This window comes from Schistocerca gregaria, chromosome X, assembly GCF_023897955.1.
Source record: "Schistocerca gregaria isolate iqSchGreg1 chromosome X, iqSchGreg1.2, whole genome shotgun sequence".
Classification (NCBI taxonomy): Eukaryota; Metazoa; Arthropoda; class Insecta; order Orthoptera; family Acrididae; genus Schistocerca; species Schistocerca gregaria.
In genome coordinates, this window is record NC_064931.1 from 339,971,291 (window position 1) to 339,989,374 (window position 18,084).

The window sequence follows — 18,084 nt, forward strand, 5'->3', positions numbered from 1 at the left end:
GGCAGTGCATTTTCGGGCAACAGAAAAACATCCTGCTTTTGTCGATGTGGTCGAACACGACTCAGTCGAGCTTGAAGTTTCTTCAATGTCGTCACATATGCATCAAAATTTATGGTGGTTCCACTTGGCATGATGTCCACAGGCAAGAGTCCTTCGGAATCGAAAAACACCGTAGTCATAACTTTTCCAGCAGAAGGTGTGGTTTTAATTTTTATTCTTGGGTGAATTTGCATGATGCCACTCCATTGATTGCCTCTTCGTCTCTGGTGAAAAATGATGGAGCCATGTTTCATCACCTGTCACAGTTCTTCCAAGAAATTCATCTCCACCATTCTCGGCCGGCCGCGGTGGTCGTGCGGTTCTAGGCACTTCAGTCCGGAACAGCGTGACTGCTACAGTCGCAGGTTCGAATCCTGCCTCGGGCATGGATGTGTGTGATGTCCTTAGGTTAGTTAGGTTTAAGTAGTTCTAAGTTCTAGGGGACTAATGACCTCAGATGTTGAGTCCCATAGTACTCAGAGCCATTTGAACCATTTAAACCATTCTCGTACTGTTCCAAAAGGTCGCTGCATACCGTTTTTCTTGTTTCTTTGTGAGCCACTGTCAACATCCTGGGAACCCATCTGGCACAAACTTTTCGAACGCCAACACTTACAATATTCTGCAAACACTTCCTTCCCCCATCCCAACGTAGTGTGACAGTTCGTTCACATTGATGCGTCTGTCAGCAGTTACCAATTCGTTAACTCTCTGCACATTGTCTGGGGTGTATGTAGTACGAGCCCTGCCGCTGCGAGGACAATCCTAAATATTGCTGTGCCCGCTTTCATCACGTAACCCGCTTGCCCACCGACTAATTGTACTGCGATAGACAGCAGCATGGAGAAACACCTTTTTCAACCTCTTGTGGATGTTTCCCACTGTCTCGTTTTCACAGCACAGGACTTCTGTGACATCACGTGGCTTCTGACGAACGTCAAGTGCAGCAGCCATCTTGAAGACATGCTTCGACGGTGCCACTCATGGGAACAGGTTGAACTAAGTTTTAAAACAAGCGGGAAGGGTGTATCTACACACTGTAAAACTTTCACTCATGCAGAATGAAAAGTGTATTTTTACAAAAATAGTGTGCATTTCTTTTTGGAGTGACCCTCGTACAAACATCTAAGGAAAATACAAAATCGTAAACTTTAGCGGCCGAGGGTCGAATGTGCCACCGAGCAGCTGGCAAGGATAGTAAACGGGGGCATGTCCATAACGGTTCCGTTTACTCCGTTGGGTAGTAAATACTCCTCGCAGACAAGCACGCGAACTATACACGCACATGCTAGCATTTGAGAGAGGACGTGGAATTGGGCTCATAAGCCTGGTAGAGTAATCGGCGAATCGCTCACATCTGCATTAGAGCGATGCCACTGTTAGTCGATGTTAACAGTAATGGGTGAATCTAGGTCGATCATAGCGTCAGGAAGAAAGCGGTCGACGTAGAGAGACGACAGAACTTGAAGAACGAGCAATCATCAGAGAGGCACTCAGATCCCCGGATTCATCGTTATTATCGATCTGACGTGCGACTGGTGCTTCAGCGACCACAAGGACCATTTATAGACGGCTCACAGAGAGGGAACTGAGGACACGGTATCCGTTGAGCCGACTGCCATCGATCGAACTCTGTACACCAATAAGCCCGATTGCAGTGGTGTCGGACACATTCGATCTTGAATCTCATTCTGTTAAAAAATGGTTCAAATGGCTCTGAGCACTATGGGACTTAGATACTGAGGTCATCAGTCCCCTAGAACTTAGAATTACTTAAACCTAACGAACCGAAGAACATCACACACATCCAAGCCCGAGGCAGGATTTGAACCTGCGACCGTAGCAGTCGCGCGGTTCCGGACTGAAGCGCCTAGAATCGCTCGCCCACCGCGGCCGGCTCTCATTCTGTGGAGTATGGTCTCCAGTGATCAGTCCCGCTTCGAAATGAGCTCCAATGACCGGCGAAGATGTGTCTGGAGACGCCCCAGCCCGTGACGGGCTACGTATCAGACTGTCGCACGCCATATGGACCGACAACCAGAATTGACGGTCTGAGGAAGCCATTTCACTCCATAGAGGGACTCTTTGGTTGTCATTCGCGGCGTATAGCACAGCGATACGTCGACGATGTTACACGCCCCGTTTTGTTGTCCTTCCTGGCAGGCCATCCTGGGCTCTCATTTCAGCAAGATGACGCCGCCCGCACACGGCTACAGTTTCTACTGCATGTCTTTGTGCTTCTCAAACCGTACCTTGGGCAGCAACCTCTCCGGATCTCTCCGAAATTGCGAAGTTTTGGAGCATTATGAGCAGGACCCTCCACTCGGCTCGGGACTCTGTCGATGTAACGCACAAGTTGGACACAATTTGGAACGATATAAAAAAAATCAAATAGCTCTGAGCACTATGGGACTTAACATCTGAGGTAATCAGTCCCATAGAACTTAGAACTACTTAAACCTAACTAAACTAAGGACATCACACAGGATTCGGACCTGCGACCGTAGCAGCAGCGCGGTTCCGGATTGAAGCGCCTAGAACCGCTTGGCCACAACGGCCGGCTAATCATATGTCTGTTGGACATGTACATCACATATCCCATTTCCAGATATAACTCATTGGGTGGTGTGTCTTTTTTTTCTTTCTTGGTCGCGCGGGATTTGCCAAGAGGTCTGATGCGCTGTGCGCTGCAGTCATGGAGTGTGCGGCTGATCCCGGCAAAGGTTCGAGTCCTCCCTCGGGCATGGGTGTGTGTGTTTGTCCTTTGAATAATTTAGGTTAAGTAGTGTGTAAGCTTAGAGACTGATGACCTTAGAATTTAAGTCCCGTAAGATTTCACACACATTTGAACATTTTTTTCTTTCTTGGCTTAGAGTTAAGTCAGGCCAGTTATGATAATTTTCCGCAGCATCAAAGTGTATTTACAGTTTCCTCAAATGTCTGTCAGGTCTCCAGCCTTTGTACATTGTGCTAGATGATAATAGCGTTTATCATTGGAAAAATTCGTCGGCTTCGAAACATTTATTAACGTATGTTGGTGTTAAAATGTGCAGTAAAGAGGAGAAAGATCTGGAGCAAGAGGTGTACAAAGTCCTTGACTAGACTGCAGATTATAAGAACGAAATGTGTAATTACGATTCAAACTACACTTTGATCGTATTATTTTCGCAGACTATTCCGTTATGAAGAATTGTTCTGTAATAAAATCAGGAAATCAGTCCGAGTGTATGATTCCAGTGGGTATAAAGTTGGACTACGTATCTCTCTACACTTGAATTTGTATCACACTGTACTCCACTGTGTACGCTAAATTTTGCTTTGTTCCGTATTGTTTGTTTCTTTAGATTTAAATGGGCTGTAAAAGAAATTATACATAAAGATCACTCGTATGTTTACCGGTATATGTATTTGAATTCAAAAACGGCTTTTCAATTTTTTCTTTGATAATTACTGTTAAATTAAAGTTTCATATGTGGATTCGGTTTTAACACTAGCAATTCCAAAATATGTATGTTTAAAATAGGAAGTTCAGTAAATCTAAAATTGTTTAATATTCCAATTACATATTTGTACTCACGAGTTATAATTTCCAAAATACCCAGTATTTTAGACAGTCCACAGGTAATAACATTGTTAAATTTCTTGCGTTCAGTGTATATTTCCGCCGTCTGTATCGCCATAGTCGCTTGTTTTCTTTCCACAGCCAGTGACAGTTTGAAACACCTGAATTAAGTGCCAAATCCGTTGCAGCAGCAGCACCAGACTAAAGCGCAGCATTCGTTAGAGTAGTACCTTAGGAGTTTCTAATTAGAAGCGACTTGTTTTGATTTACCTGTGCTCTTCGTTGTTCAATTCATAAATATCTTCCGTGTTTGTCACAGTTACAGTCCCGCATTTGAAAACTGCTTAGTGTAGAATTCTACCATCTTTAGTACGGGTAGGCACTGTGTTAGCGGTGTTTGGATACTGGTTTTATTGATGAGATTTCGCTCAAAGCTTCAGGCAGTGCTGGGTTCGCTCAAGCAGCTCGAGACTGTTGCCGATGGGCATCACAGTGTCGGCAGGACATGGGAATCCAAGCGTCGTCCAGCACGTCCCACGTTTCCCCCGACGGGTTCGCAAGTGTGACGGACCCGGTCACTGGCCGCAATGAGCTTGACCCTTAATGTGTTGTCTAGTGGGAGGTCGTCCCAAAATGTGTCATGCAGCGAAACACCTTCCGGGGAACAGATGGAAACGGCTCTAACAAATAGGTTTCAGGCGCTGTCTGTGGCTGGTGAAGTTCGTACGCCAGTAATAGTAGCTTGACCGCTTTAAGAGGATGCCTCTTGGCCTGCAAGATCTAGGCATTGCGGATCTTTGGTCCTAAGCCGACTGGAAGGTCTACATCAGAAATTTAAAATTCTGCCACCACTTTGGCTGCGATCCTCTGACTTCCTCGATAGAGTAGTGGGGTATCGAGAACAGCTTAGTAGGTCAGAGTTCCACTACCAGTAGGAGGTGGCTACATAGATAACGGGGGCGGCGTGGAATGGACTGAGCGGTATTTTGGATGACTGGGTCTCGAGAAAATAAAAAAAGGGGCTCAGTCTCAAGGGGTGCAGGTCAAACACAGGACGAGAATAGACCTAGCTACATTCGCTATTATAGTTGCAAATTGCGGTAGCTGTGCTGGGAAAGAACAAGAGCTCCAGAAAAAGAAGGTACTGAAGCTCAAATAATAGGTACTGACAGCTGGCTAAAGCCGGAGATAAGTTAAGTCGCAATTTTTACTAACGATATTTAGAAACGAGACATTGAGTACAGTTGGTAGTGAAGTGTTTGTTACCCTGAGATGTAGTTTATCTGGTGGTGAAATTGAAGTAGATAGTTCCTGTGAGGTAGTATTGGTAGAGACACCGGAATAAAGTAATAACTGGTTCCTTTTACCAACCCCCTGACTCAGATGATGCAGTTACTGAAACGCTCAATGAAAATTAGAGGCTCATTTCAAACAGGTACCCCACTCATACAATTACAGTTCATCGTGACTTCAATCTAACCTCTAAATATTGGCGAAAATACATGTTTGAAGTCGGTGTTAGGCATGAAATATCGTCCAGAATCGTACGAAATCATGCCTGTGAAAATTATTTTCAGAAATTAATTCGCTAACTCAGTGGAAATGTAAATTGTTGCAAAAACATACTTGACCTCTTAGCAACAAATAATGGTGAGGAAACAGGGAGCTTCTTAACGGATACAGGTATTAGTGAGTGAGAATGAATGCCGTAACATCCAAATGCACCAGACATGTAAGGTAAATGCATCTGTTTTAAAAAGCATATAACAATTCTATTGATGCCTTCGTAAGAGACACTCCCCACTCTTTACAAAGTAACTACGTAAGTGCAGAACGGATGTGACTTGAATTCAAAGAAATGGTAGAGGAGTGTCTTGTAGAATCGGTCTGAGTTTTTCATCTTTACTGTTGTTATTAATTGGGATATTAATATACTGATCTCTTACCTTAAGATATGTTCTGTGAACGGCACAGAGTAATGATATATTTTTTTATAGTATTTAATTACATCGAATGTAAAAATGCTACAATTCTAAGACTTGTAGAAAGTGTGTTACAGTATTGGCCATTGTCTTTCCTGTGATATCGATTATTAACGATACACTACACTGATAATTCGTGAATAATAATAAAACACTTTGTTATTACTATTTCAGCGCAGTTCACCAATATTTAGCTCTCGGTTTTACAGAGATCGAAATAAAATACAAAATATTATCCTGATCGACACATGCAACATTTGCCCAGCATCTACATATGGTACGCTGTACCCAGTCTTCTCCAAATGACTCCAAATACTAATGCACTTTTCAATCTCTTCTGTAGGCCAATTATTTCCAGGAAATTACCGTTTTCTTTGCCGCTTTGTAATTAACTTTCCATGGCCCTCTTAGTGCATTTATTTTATTTTTAAACATCCGGCTTAAGGAAGTTTCTTCAGCTCTCTTGCGAGATTCCGGGGCTAGCAGTGTATTTAACACTAAATTCGTCTAGAAGCTTCATATGGAAATGATGCTCTAAGCCCTCCCCCCTTTTCTAACTCCAACTTTTGCTGTTGCACATGGATTAAGAAGAAACGCGGACTGACTGTAAACGACCCTGCAAGTGGAGTAGAAAAGAGTTTGGCACCTGCAATAATTTAATTTCATAGATATTAATTAAATACAGGAAAGTTTCATTAACGTAGTGAGAAATGAAAAGGTTGCTGTACCGAATAACAGAATGAAAGTTCTGTCCAAAATAATAATTTGATTTATTATGACTAAACTCAAAATAATAAACAAACAAATGAAACATTTACAATACATCAAATTGGATACTCAAATAAATGCTGTAAAGGTGAAGTTGTCCATAAACTAGATAGTGGTATGTGAAGCCAATTGCTTGCAACTCAAATCTTAAGAGAAACACCCAGCCAACCCCAACATTAATTGCTGCTACGGTAGTGAGAACTCAGACAATGAACACCCAAGACAGAACAAAGTTAGAAAAGACGAATAGGCGGGCTCTGCTGAGCTCTGATTATCACCTAGCAAAATTCCCTAATCTGCCGGTGCTGCGGACATACATTATCAAGCTGTCTTCTTAACTGCAGGGACACGATCTGGCGTACCGGAGGCGATGGCTGGTTGTTTCGACGTCCCATCGTGGTGATGATAATGTCGCGAGTATAGCCCGAAACAAACTGTCCTTGTCTGGTTGTTCCAGACTAAAGACTTCCTAGCAATACAAATGCGCCTCTGAGGTTGATGAAGAAGGCCCGCCACACAATCACTGACAGTACAGCGACTGATTTTAACAAGCGAAGTCACACAGTAACTCCGATACAGCCAACTTTAGCCAAAACTGCTGAAGACAGACAACATAGGCCGCTTGTACGCAGAACGTTCAATTGCCAACTGTACTCGGAAAGTTACGTTGAAGTTAAAACTTCAGCAGCTTCGTCAAACAGTTACAATTAAATAAAAGTATATTAGACAGCCAACGGAAGGCAGTCTGTCCAGAGCAGCGAGAGCTCAGTCTTGTAACCTACTCCGACCGAAAGTCGAGAGTCGACTCCTTCAAGAGCACCCATACGAGCCGGCCACAGAACACTCCTGCCCCCACAACAGTGGCTGTGGTTAAGCGTTCCAAACAGCAACTCGAAAACTGGCGGAAAATTCCACTCTATTGCCGAAGCACTACCACTCCACCAATGGAGATACTTGGCGCCAATATCTGCTCCGATTTTGCTACCTCACGGAGCTATGCCCTGAGCAAGCCAATCACAGTCATGATTTTGCAGAAAACGCGGGAATTTGACCAACAAGACTGCCTGGGAACACAAGTCATTCCACGCCTCGCTGGTAGCCTGCCAGAAAGTGTTTTCACAAAATTTCTGCGAAGTAACGGATTCTCTAGCCCTAGCCACTCCTTCAGGCCCTTGTCTTTCCTGTGATATCGATTATTAACGATACACTACACTGATAATTCGTGAATAATAATAAAACACTTTGTTATTACTATTTCAGCGCAGTTCACCAATATTTAGCTCTCGGTTTTACAGAGATCGAAATAAAATACAAAATATTATCCTGATCGACACATGCAACATTTGCCCAGCATCTACATATGGTACGCTGTACCCAGTCTTCTCCAAATGACTCCAAATACTAATGCACTTTTCAATCTCTTCTGTAGGCCAATTATTTCCAGGAAATTACCGTTTTCTTTGCCGCTTTGTAATTAACTTTCCATGGCCCTCTTAGTGCATTTATTTTATTTTTAAACATCCGGCTTAAGGAAGTTTCTTCAGCTCCCTTGCGAGATTCCGGGGCTAGCAGTGTATTTAACACTAAATTCGTCTAGAAGCTTCATATGGAAATGATGCTCTAAGCCCTCCCCCCTTTTCTAACTCCAACTTTTGCTGTTGCACATGGATTAAGAAGAAACGCGGACTGGCTGTAAACGACCCTGCAAGTGGAGTAGAAAAGGGCGTGTCGCCCCCGCTCTTATGACAATGTCGGCGTCTGGACAGCATCCACTCGACTCCCTCACACCCGTCGGCATAACCCTTTCAAGATTAGCACAATGCGCCTATCACCGGACCATCCGGGTGACGAGAGACGCTGCGTGGAAAGTCTGCATGTGAAGGAATAGCAACTTTTCACTGCATGCAATTAGAGAGGAAAATCGAATTACTCAGAGTAAGATAGAAATATGAGAGGGGGCTCATGCCATCTCTCACTCTTTCAGACTTTAGTTTGTCCGCTTTTAATCTCTTCTCCTCGGTTGCCATCATTTTCTTTTCCGCTATTTGGAAAGGCTTCAGCTGCCTCCCTCGCAATCATTTTCTTAGACACAAGCTCGCCCCCCCCCCCCCCCCCCCCAGCAATTCTTTATGAACTCTTTATTCCATTTCCGCTAGTTTTCTCATTTTCCGCTAGCTCAGTCTGAAAGGAAGTAAGAAGAAGAAAATATAGTTTAAAAATAGAAATTACCTTTGGCCAGTACAGAAAAAGTATCGGGTAGGCGGTACTGCACGACAAACACGCAGTAGGATCTAGTCATATTATACGTTATTTTATACACATTATCATGAGACGTTTATCTGTCATTCCTGACACAACACAGATAACCGAAACTGATCAATTACCTTAAAAACGCCCACCACAGGCCAAAAAATATCTTTCGTGCACTAAGAGCTACAGGAACACCATCAAGCGCTCACAGCATACAAACTACTGAAGAGACGAAGAAGACATCCAACTTAAGTGCACATGGATACACAAGCTTGCTTCTGCTTACTGTGCACTGGTGCCATTTGGAGGCGGAAAGGTAAATAACAGTAGAGGCCGGAACTGTAAAGGTGTGATTTCAAACACGACCGCACACCGCAGACTGCGCCGACCAGCTGCGGGCGGCACCTCTGGTTGCCATTGTTTGCAGTGTGAGGCGTGCGGAACGCGGCGGCAGCGTCGTCTACCGCCGTATACCTCCTTTGGCGGCAGACCGCACATCCGTTCAGGGACCAGTAGTGCCGCTACCACTGAACCGCATAGTGGCCGGAGACTGCTTTTACTGGCCGAACATACCCAATTCGGTGAAAATGAGTTTCTCGGACTTCGATGAAGGAAGGTTTATTAACTGTGTGGCGAAATATTCTGAAATTTATGACGCAGGACATGAAGAATACAGAAATGTTTTAGTGAAAGATAACGTCTAGAAAGCTGTAGCACGAGAGATAAATAAAACAAGGACGTATATTCAACCAATTATTTACTAACAAATAGATCCATATGTGCATTAAAAATTATTATATGAATATGTTAAAAAGGCAACACTATACAGGATGTCCCAGCTATCTTGTCCACCCAAAATATCTCTGGAACAATAACAGCTATTGGAAAACAACTTTCACCGGTATCAATGTAGGGCTGGGGCCCATGAATGTACATATCTGGAAACATTCTAAAACGAAAGCATATGTGTTTTTTAACACAAACTTTTAAATGGACCACCTATATTTTTTCTTCGGCAATCCATAGCATGACAAAACACATACACAATGGCGTTCATTGCATCGCAATATTCCCATTACATCCTGAGACATTGAGACGCGAAGTCGACGCTTGAAGCATGCGACATGCGCTGCTAGCGCATGTCCTGAGGCTCAGGCGTGAACCCCATGCTGCCCGTAATCGCGATGTGATTGACATGCGTTATCACACCTCCATACTTATCAAGAGATCCGAAACGAATAATACTGTCTGCTGCCATCCTGCATTAACGTCGTACATTCCAGCAGGTATTTATTCCATAGGCGGTTCTGTAACATATCTGTGTACCGCAACGTTAGTCACAAAGTTAACTTCGCTATCGTTAATCCGTTACTAAAAGGGTAATGCCGTTCAACGTCAAAACTTTACTTTAGTGTAGATCTAGCGCAAGTGACAGTTAATCATTCACTCGTAATAGTAAAATTCATGTTGATGGTTTTAGTGAAACGAGCAAGTGGACTAAAAGTTTTACCGTTGTTTCGATAAAAATGTTTTGATTTGGGAGGTCAGGTAGGACATAGAAGATGAATGTAAACATCTTTAACCAATTAGTTTTATTATCACATAATTATCAATGTTATGTTTATCTAATGCGTTAGATGACAAATTGTTGCAAACAAATGTTTCTTAACATCACTGGGTAAAATGGTCCTTTGTAGAAACTTCCACTGTGATACCAGCACTACATACTAAACATACCGTCACATCTCACGCTCAAAGTGATGCCCATTGGCTTGCATACATAGGGTCACTCTGCGGGTGAAGGATGCCCCACTTCGTGCTACTGTTTCCTCTTTGATGGCTGTACAAGCATCAAGAATGCGTTGCTTCATGTCCTCTGGTGTTGTTGGTTCATGTTGGTAAACAGCATCCTTCACTGCTCCCCAAAGAAAATAATCCAGCGGTGTAAGGTCCGGAGATCGGACAGGCCACCTAACTGAGCCACCTCGTCCAATCCACCTACCAGGGAGCTTACTGTTCAGAAGTCGTCGTGCTCGTAAGACGTTATGTGCAGGGCATCCGTCATGCTGATACCACATGACCATTCTCCGGTTCAGAGGTCCGGTGTCCAAGAGAACAGGAAGATTGTGTCGTATAAATCTAGAGTATTGTCTGCCATTTATAAAGAAAGGTCCGATAATGGTATCTCCAATAACCCCACACCAAACATTAACTTTCCACGGACGTTGATGCCCTACCTGATGGAGCCATTTCGGATTGTCTGCGGACCAATAATGCATAGTCCTCATATTGACAATTCGTTTGTTGGAGAGTGATGCCTCGTCGGTAAAGAGAACATCTGCAAAAAAAATTGGATTAGTCAGAAGTTTTTGCTGAGCCTACCGACAAAATGTTACCCTATTGCGGAAGTCATTTACATGAAGATCCTGGTGTAAATGAACATGGTAAGGCTGAAATTTATGACGTTTAAGAATACGCTGTGCACTTGATTTCGACACACCAACTTCACGTTCAATTTGACGTGTGCTGATTTGAGGATTCACAGCTATGGTAGCGAGCACAGCACCTTCAGCACGTTCATCTGTGCGTATTCTAGGACGATGTCGAGGTCTTGGATTTAAGCTTCCCGTTTCACGTAGACGAGATGTGAGACGACCAATCATCCGGCGCGAAGGCGATGGCTTGTCAGCGAATCGTCTTCTGTACAGTCGTTCTGCCTGAACAGCATTTCGTCCACCTACAACAGGGTACAGTACAGGTACGTAGAGTAGGGTAGAAAACAGGCATTTAACTTAATAATCATAATGTTCACTAACAGTACTATCAACAAACAAACAATCTCATAACGTATTTCCCGTCAACGTACATTCTCCATACATCAGCAGCGTTTCTACCATATCTTGATGTGTGTACATTATACTGTACAGTATAAGTTCCACAACACAACGTTTATTCACAATGTGTACAACTTCCACTAGATAGTCTCTGATGCACGACTACACTGGCAAGCGGTGTACTGCACGCCAAAGCAACAACAAATGGGATGCTCGGAGGGTGGTGGAGTACAGGAGTTTGCGTGGGTCCCAAATCATAAACAAGGCGAAGTGGTAACTGTGGCAGTAGTGGGAACTACGTTGGACACTTGACTAGGTAGAGCCAGGCCCTGCGCGACAGGCACAATGGCTCATATAACGCATTAGATAACCTTATTTTGGATGTGCAGGATAAATAAGACAACCTGACGGGTGTACAGCGATCGGTACTGGTTCATATTGTGTACGTAGATACGTAAAACGTGCAAGAGGGAAACCATTATGTGCTTATGAGAGTTGATGGCAGCAGACCGTATTATTCGTTTCGGACCTCTTGATAAGTATGGAGATGTGATTACACATGTCAACCACATCGCGATTACGGGCAGCATGCGGTTCATGCCTGAGCCTCAGGACGTGCGCTAGCAGCGCATGTCGCGTGTTTCAAGCGTCAACTTCGCGTCTCAATATCTCGGGATGTAATGGGAATATTGCGATGCAATCAACGCCATTGTGTATGTGTTTTGTCATGCTATGGATTGCTGAAGAAAAAAATATAAGAGGTCCATTTAAAAAACATAAGCTTGTGTTAAAAACACATATGCTTTCGTTTTAGAATGTTTCCAAATATGTACATTCATGGGCCCCAGCCCTACATTGATACCGGTGAAAGTCGTTTTCCAATAGCTGTTATTGTTCCAGAGATATTTTGGATGGACAAGATAGCTGGGACACCCTGTATATGTTTCGTCTTACATAAATCATTATTTACAATCCATTGTTATTCACAACCCACTGTTAACAGCTGCCTCTTGCCACGCCACAGAACCGTATTCACTGGAGAAAAAGTCTTTAAGTTTGTCTCTAATTTCAAAATCACTGCTGTTTATAAATCCTCCAAAACGAGAAAAGCTATGCATGTTGTTTTGGCTGGTTGCTTCGGTAACACTATAGCTATAAAATGGAATACCATTTCCTTTAAGATAACCGTTTCGTAGCAAATTATGTAAACAGCACGCCGACAAAACGAGTTCGTCAGCCACGTCAGGCGCCACAGCAACAGGACTATAAAATACCCAAAATGCTTCGATTAATAGCTCAAAGGCGTTTTCTGACACTCGACGAGCACGGCATAATCGACAATTATAGATCTGTTTGTCTCGATGTGATGTAGCAACTCTTCTGCAATAAGGTTTCATCATACAAACGCTGAGAGTAAACGCTTCGTCTCCTATCACGAAATGTGGTAATATCACAGTTGTGCCTGCAAACATTTTGGTGGAGGTATATTAAACTCCTGTGCGGCTGTTTTCTTGCCCATAACCGATTTCTGAAATACACTGTTATCAGATTCTTTTTTCCGTAAGCGCCGACATCAACGTTAATGCATTTACAATTAGCGTCCACAATAGCCAACACAACAATTGAAAAAAATCTTTGTAATTAAAAAACAGATCCACTTTTCTCTTATGCCCTTATGCGAACATGTTTTCCATCTATAGCGCCTACACAATTAGGTATATTCCATTTAAGCCAAAATTCTTCTTCAGTACGTCTGAAATCTGATTCAGTAGAAGGTGGCATCAACATGGGTAGCAGCATTATTCTTAATGTCTTCAAAATTTTTTAACACCTATTGATATGTAAGATGATAAATAAATGTAAATGTCGTGTGATTAGGGCCTCCCGACGAGTACACCGTTCGCCGGGTGTAAGTTTTTCGATTGGACGCCACTTCAGCAACTTGCGCGTCGATGGGGATGAAATGATGATGATTAGGTCAATACAACACTCCTTCGAAGTAGCTTTTTGATTAATTTTTTTATTGTATTCTTTTTTTTGTATCAGGAACAGGGTAACTGGTACAAGCTTAAATACAACAGAAATGCCATCCTTCCGGCGGAAATAACACGAGACACTATACTCGTACAAGGCGAGCAATTTTTTTAACAAATTGTAGGAAAAAGTAATAATAATACTGACGTAAGCTAAGATGTGTGAAGCAATAGACAGTTGAGATGGGGGGAAAACCAGCGTGTTCTGGTATAGTGCATAAAAGAAAGGAGGCGCGTGTCCATGCGCCTACTCCACTGTAGTTTACAATATAGAAAGTAGCTCGGAGAGTCTCAGATGTCAGCAGGGGGGGGGGGGGAGGGGGGCGGGAGTGCTGTCGGCGTGTAGCACCATCCAACTGAGCGGGGGTGACGTAAATATAGCGTGTAGGTAATTGGTGAAGAAGGCGCGGTAGTGCGGTCGGTGCTCAGCTTCACTATGGGCGGTTTGTTAGTACTGCCAGAAATCAAGGCGTGATTTGTCGCCATCATTATACACGTAGGCGATCGCCCACCCCTTGACCCATACAAACGCATGATTTTTTGTGGCGAGGAAATAAGTATCCTCAGGATGGATAAAAGTGCATAGGTCAATCGAGTCCGACAGTACGCGGAGGTAACAGGCAATGAACTGTCGGCTAAGTTTCCAGACGTCACTGGTGGCAGCACAAGTCAGTTGGTGGACATCGTCATCCATGAGGTGGCAAATTGAACAAAGTGGAGAGTCTGTTAGTCGGATGGCGTCCAGACGTTGATTTGTAGCTGATTTTCCACTTGCGACGTGGTACCATGTTGCTCGGACGTTGGAGGGAGGAAAATGCTGGCGGATATGACGCCGTACCGTGGGCCACAGCTTGGACGGATGTCTGAGTTCGATATTGTTGCTGGATATGGGACGAAGCAGTGGGGTGTAAAAATCTTTAGGTCGAGGACAACGCGTGGTCGGTAAGTGTGTGTGGGCATAACTAAAGTCGACGATGCAATCAGGAATGTGCGTCAGGTCGTACTTCATGTGTCCGACTGGTACTGGCGGTGTTATGGTCGCGGGCACAAGAATTTCCAGCAAGCTGCGCTTAAGGGAGGGTCCCCCGTGCCACTGTTTGTGCATGGTGGACATGTACAAGGACGCCGCTCGGAGTCGCACATTGACAAGTCCGAGGCCTCCAGCTGGCGGGGGAAGGGTGAGCGTGTCGTAACGGACCAGCCGTAAGAAAGTATCCGAAAGCAGCCTGGAGGCTGCGTCCAATAGTTCATGGTAACGGGAGGAACTGTTCGATGTGGACCATTCTAGACGCCATGTGTTGATTGATGTATTGGACACGTTGTAACTAATTGAGTCGGCGGAGAAGATATTGTCGCACCGCCGTGCAGATAATTTGGAGTGCACGCCGAAAACTGATGGCAGCGGAGCGGTGCATGGTGCAGCTGAAAATGATACCAAGGTATCGTAGTTTTTGTACACAAGGGAGAGGTGCTAAGTCGTCGTGTGAAAGGCCTCGTCCAGTCGACATCACCGTGGATTTAGCCACATTAATGTTACTGCCCGCTACAGTTCCATGCGTTGATATCAAATCAAGTACCGTTTGTATTTCACTCCGTGAGCGGACCAAGAGGAGGAAGTCCTCCGCATACTCACGACATCGAAAACTGTGCTGTGGCAAAGTGAGACCAGAAAGGTGGCTCGTCAGATTCCCAATGAGTGGCTCCAGGCTTGTGGCATAGAGTAGGGTCGAAAGTGGGAAACCTTGCCTTACGGAACGCCGGTTCGTCACTGGTCCCGCCACTCAGCCATTAACCTGAATTCGGCGATTCGGCGGTGCCGTTCAGGCACCGGATGACATCGATAAAGGCTGGTGGAAAACCCATTTGGTTCATCACTGAGAACAGAAATCGATACTGCACCTTGTCGAATGCGCTGTCAAAATCAATGGCAACCACCGTGGCGCCGAGTGTGCACGCCGCTGCCAGTGAAATTAAATCGCGACGTTCTACTGTCGCCGTTTGTATATTAACTGAGCCACCCGGAGTTGTCTGTTCCGGGGATAGAATGGTAGGCAGGACCTCGCGGCATCGCGTCTCCAGGAGGCGTGTAAAAATGTTATAATCTGCATTAAGCAGAGTCAGGGGACGGTAATGTGCTGTCGTCACACCCAGGGTCGGTTTGTGGATGGGTGTAAAAATTCCCGTGACAAAGGACGGCTGTACGGCGTTCCCCATCATCATCAGTTCATGAAACATCGTCGTCCACTGTGACGCCATTGGTGTGAGGAAAGCGCGATAAAATTCTATCGGCAATCCGTCGACACAAGGTGACTTATTCAGAACACCTTTGTTGACTGCATCATAGACTTCCTCAAGCGTAATTGGCTCAATCAGCTGGTCCGCTTCGTAGCTGGAGAGGGTGCGAGTTACGTGTGGTAACAGACTCCTCAGCGTGGTTGTTGGTAGTCTCCTCCTGGTGCATTGTGCGGTAGTGGTCTACAAAGACACTGACTTGCTGGGAGCGACAGGTGTTGATCTCGGTGATGAGTCGTTGTCGTCGATGTTTCCTATCGGAGGTGATATGATGCATGGTGGGATGTTCGTTTCCAGCCGAATCTTGACATCGGGTTCGCACCATCGGCTCCTATAGTCTAAGGCGTGTCAACGTTAGAATTTTCGCCTTCATCCTGCTGCGTTCCCTCTGGGTGTCGAGGCGGGCGGCTGGGCGTCCAGGTCGCGAAGAACGGCTTAGAAATAGTCGGTAGTGTGCCGGCGCCACGTCGCAACTTACTTGCCGCACTGAATCAAAATATGTCGAATGGCAGGTTTGGCACATTCCAGTCATCAGGTCAAGGTCGTGCAGTAATTAGGTAAGCGACGTTCACAGGTGGCCCTTGTCTGAGTAACATGTGGAAGACATTTGGGATCATGAAGGTGGTAGGTGTTTAGCTTCCACGGTGCATGAATATGCCAGACCACTTGCTGCGGGGGAGGGGGGGGGGGGGACAATGTTGCATATGTAGCACTGTGGTCCGAAAAGGCCAAGGGCCAAAGTTCTGCACCTTGGGCTGCAGGTGTGAGTTCCCTAGAGATTTAAATCCGATCAAGGCGGCTCGCGGAGTGACTCATCTGGTAAGTATGTCCAGGTGCATCACGGTGCCGAACTACCCAAGTGTTGCGGAGCAACAGATCACGGACGAGAAGACGCAGTTCTGGACAGGTGTTGTAGTGGGGCACTTGATCCTCAGGGTGCAATACACAATTAAAATCGCCCCCAAGCGAGTAATGGTCGCATCGTCCAAGAAACAAAGGGGCGATTTCTTCTGAATAGAAGAGTGCCCTGTCGCGTCTGCGGGTGAAGCCTGACGGAGCGTAAATGTTAACAATATGCGTCTCCATGACGGTGACGGCCATGCCTATGGCGGATGGAAGGTATGTGATATCGGCCACTGGAATGCCTTCGCGGGCGTAGATGGCTATGCCTCGTCCCAGGTAGTCATCAGGAGGAGGATAAGTGTTATATCCCATGACGTCTGGAAGTGTGGCCAAGTGTACGTCCTGTACTAGTGCGATGTCGACGTCCAATGCCCATATCATCTCTCGCAGCAGTTGAAGTTTCACAGGTGAGCTAATGGAGTTAGTGTCGATCGTCGCTACTCGGTAGGTTTGTAGCCGAACTCCTCCGTGGAGGGGAATTCCACCAGCGGAGGATGAAGAGAGGCGAGGCAACAGTGAGTTTTGCCCAGCGCCACATAACGGCTTAATCAGCGGCGTAGCGAGACTTCCGTCTGGGGTAACTCTGTCCCCAGCATGTGGTCCGGGCCTCCATTACCGCCCTCACTCCACCCCACTGAAGGCATTTTGATGGTCGTACATTCCACTTAGGTCATAGGGGCGGAGGACGTCTCGGCGGCAATCGTAACGGTGGAGTCCATTGGTTCAGCAGCAACTGGGCCAGCCAGCAGATTAGGCACCAATACAACCACAGTCGGCGTCATGTTGTCGTCATACGTATCGTCGAGCATGTTCTCCGAGGCCTTGTCGGGTCAGACGGCCTCTGTAACATCAGGGGGAGGCGATCCGTCTTGTTGCGCCTTTTAGGTGAACGTTGTTTGCGTGTTCGTCCCTCTGTGTCGGAAGACGGAAGGGAGTCGCGGCGCTCTGGTAGGAAGGCCAGCACAGGAACGTCAAGTTAAGGGGCGTCCATATGATCGGGCGGGTGGGGGATGGGAAGTCGTCGCTGTTGGTAGAGGCGCTGGAGAAGGGTAAGGTTGTGAGCGTGATGTTTCTACCCCGGCAGTATCCGTAGCAGCAGGAAGGGTCACCGGTACAGGGTCCGACAGGCGGCAGCCGATGGGAGGAGAAGAGAGCGCCGATACGTAGGCGATCGGTAAAACTGTCGTCGGAGCTGGAGGTCCCATGGTAGCGGCTGGCAGTTGGGTCATTCGTCGCTGAAGACACTCAGATCTGACGTGGCCTTCTTTGCCGCACCCGGAACAGGTCTTGGGTTGGCCGTCGTATACGACAACCGTGCGGCATCCGCTAATTTCCAGGTAAGATGGCATTTGGCGATGGAGGTCGATGGTGATCTGTCGTACACCGTTAAGAATGGGGTACGTTTGGAATTGTGCCCAGCG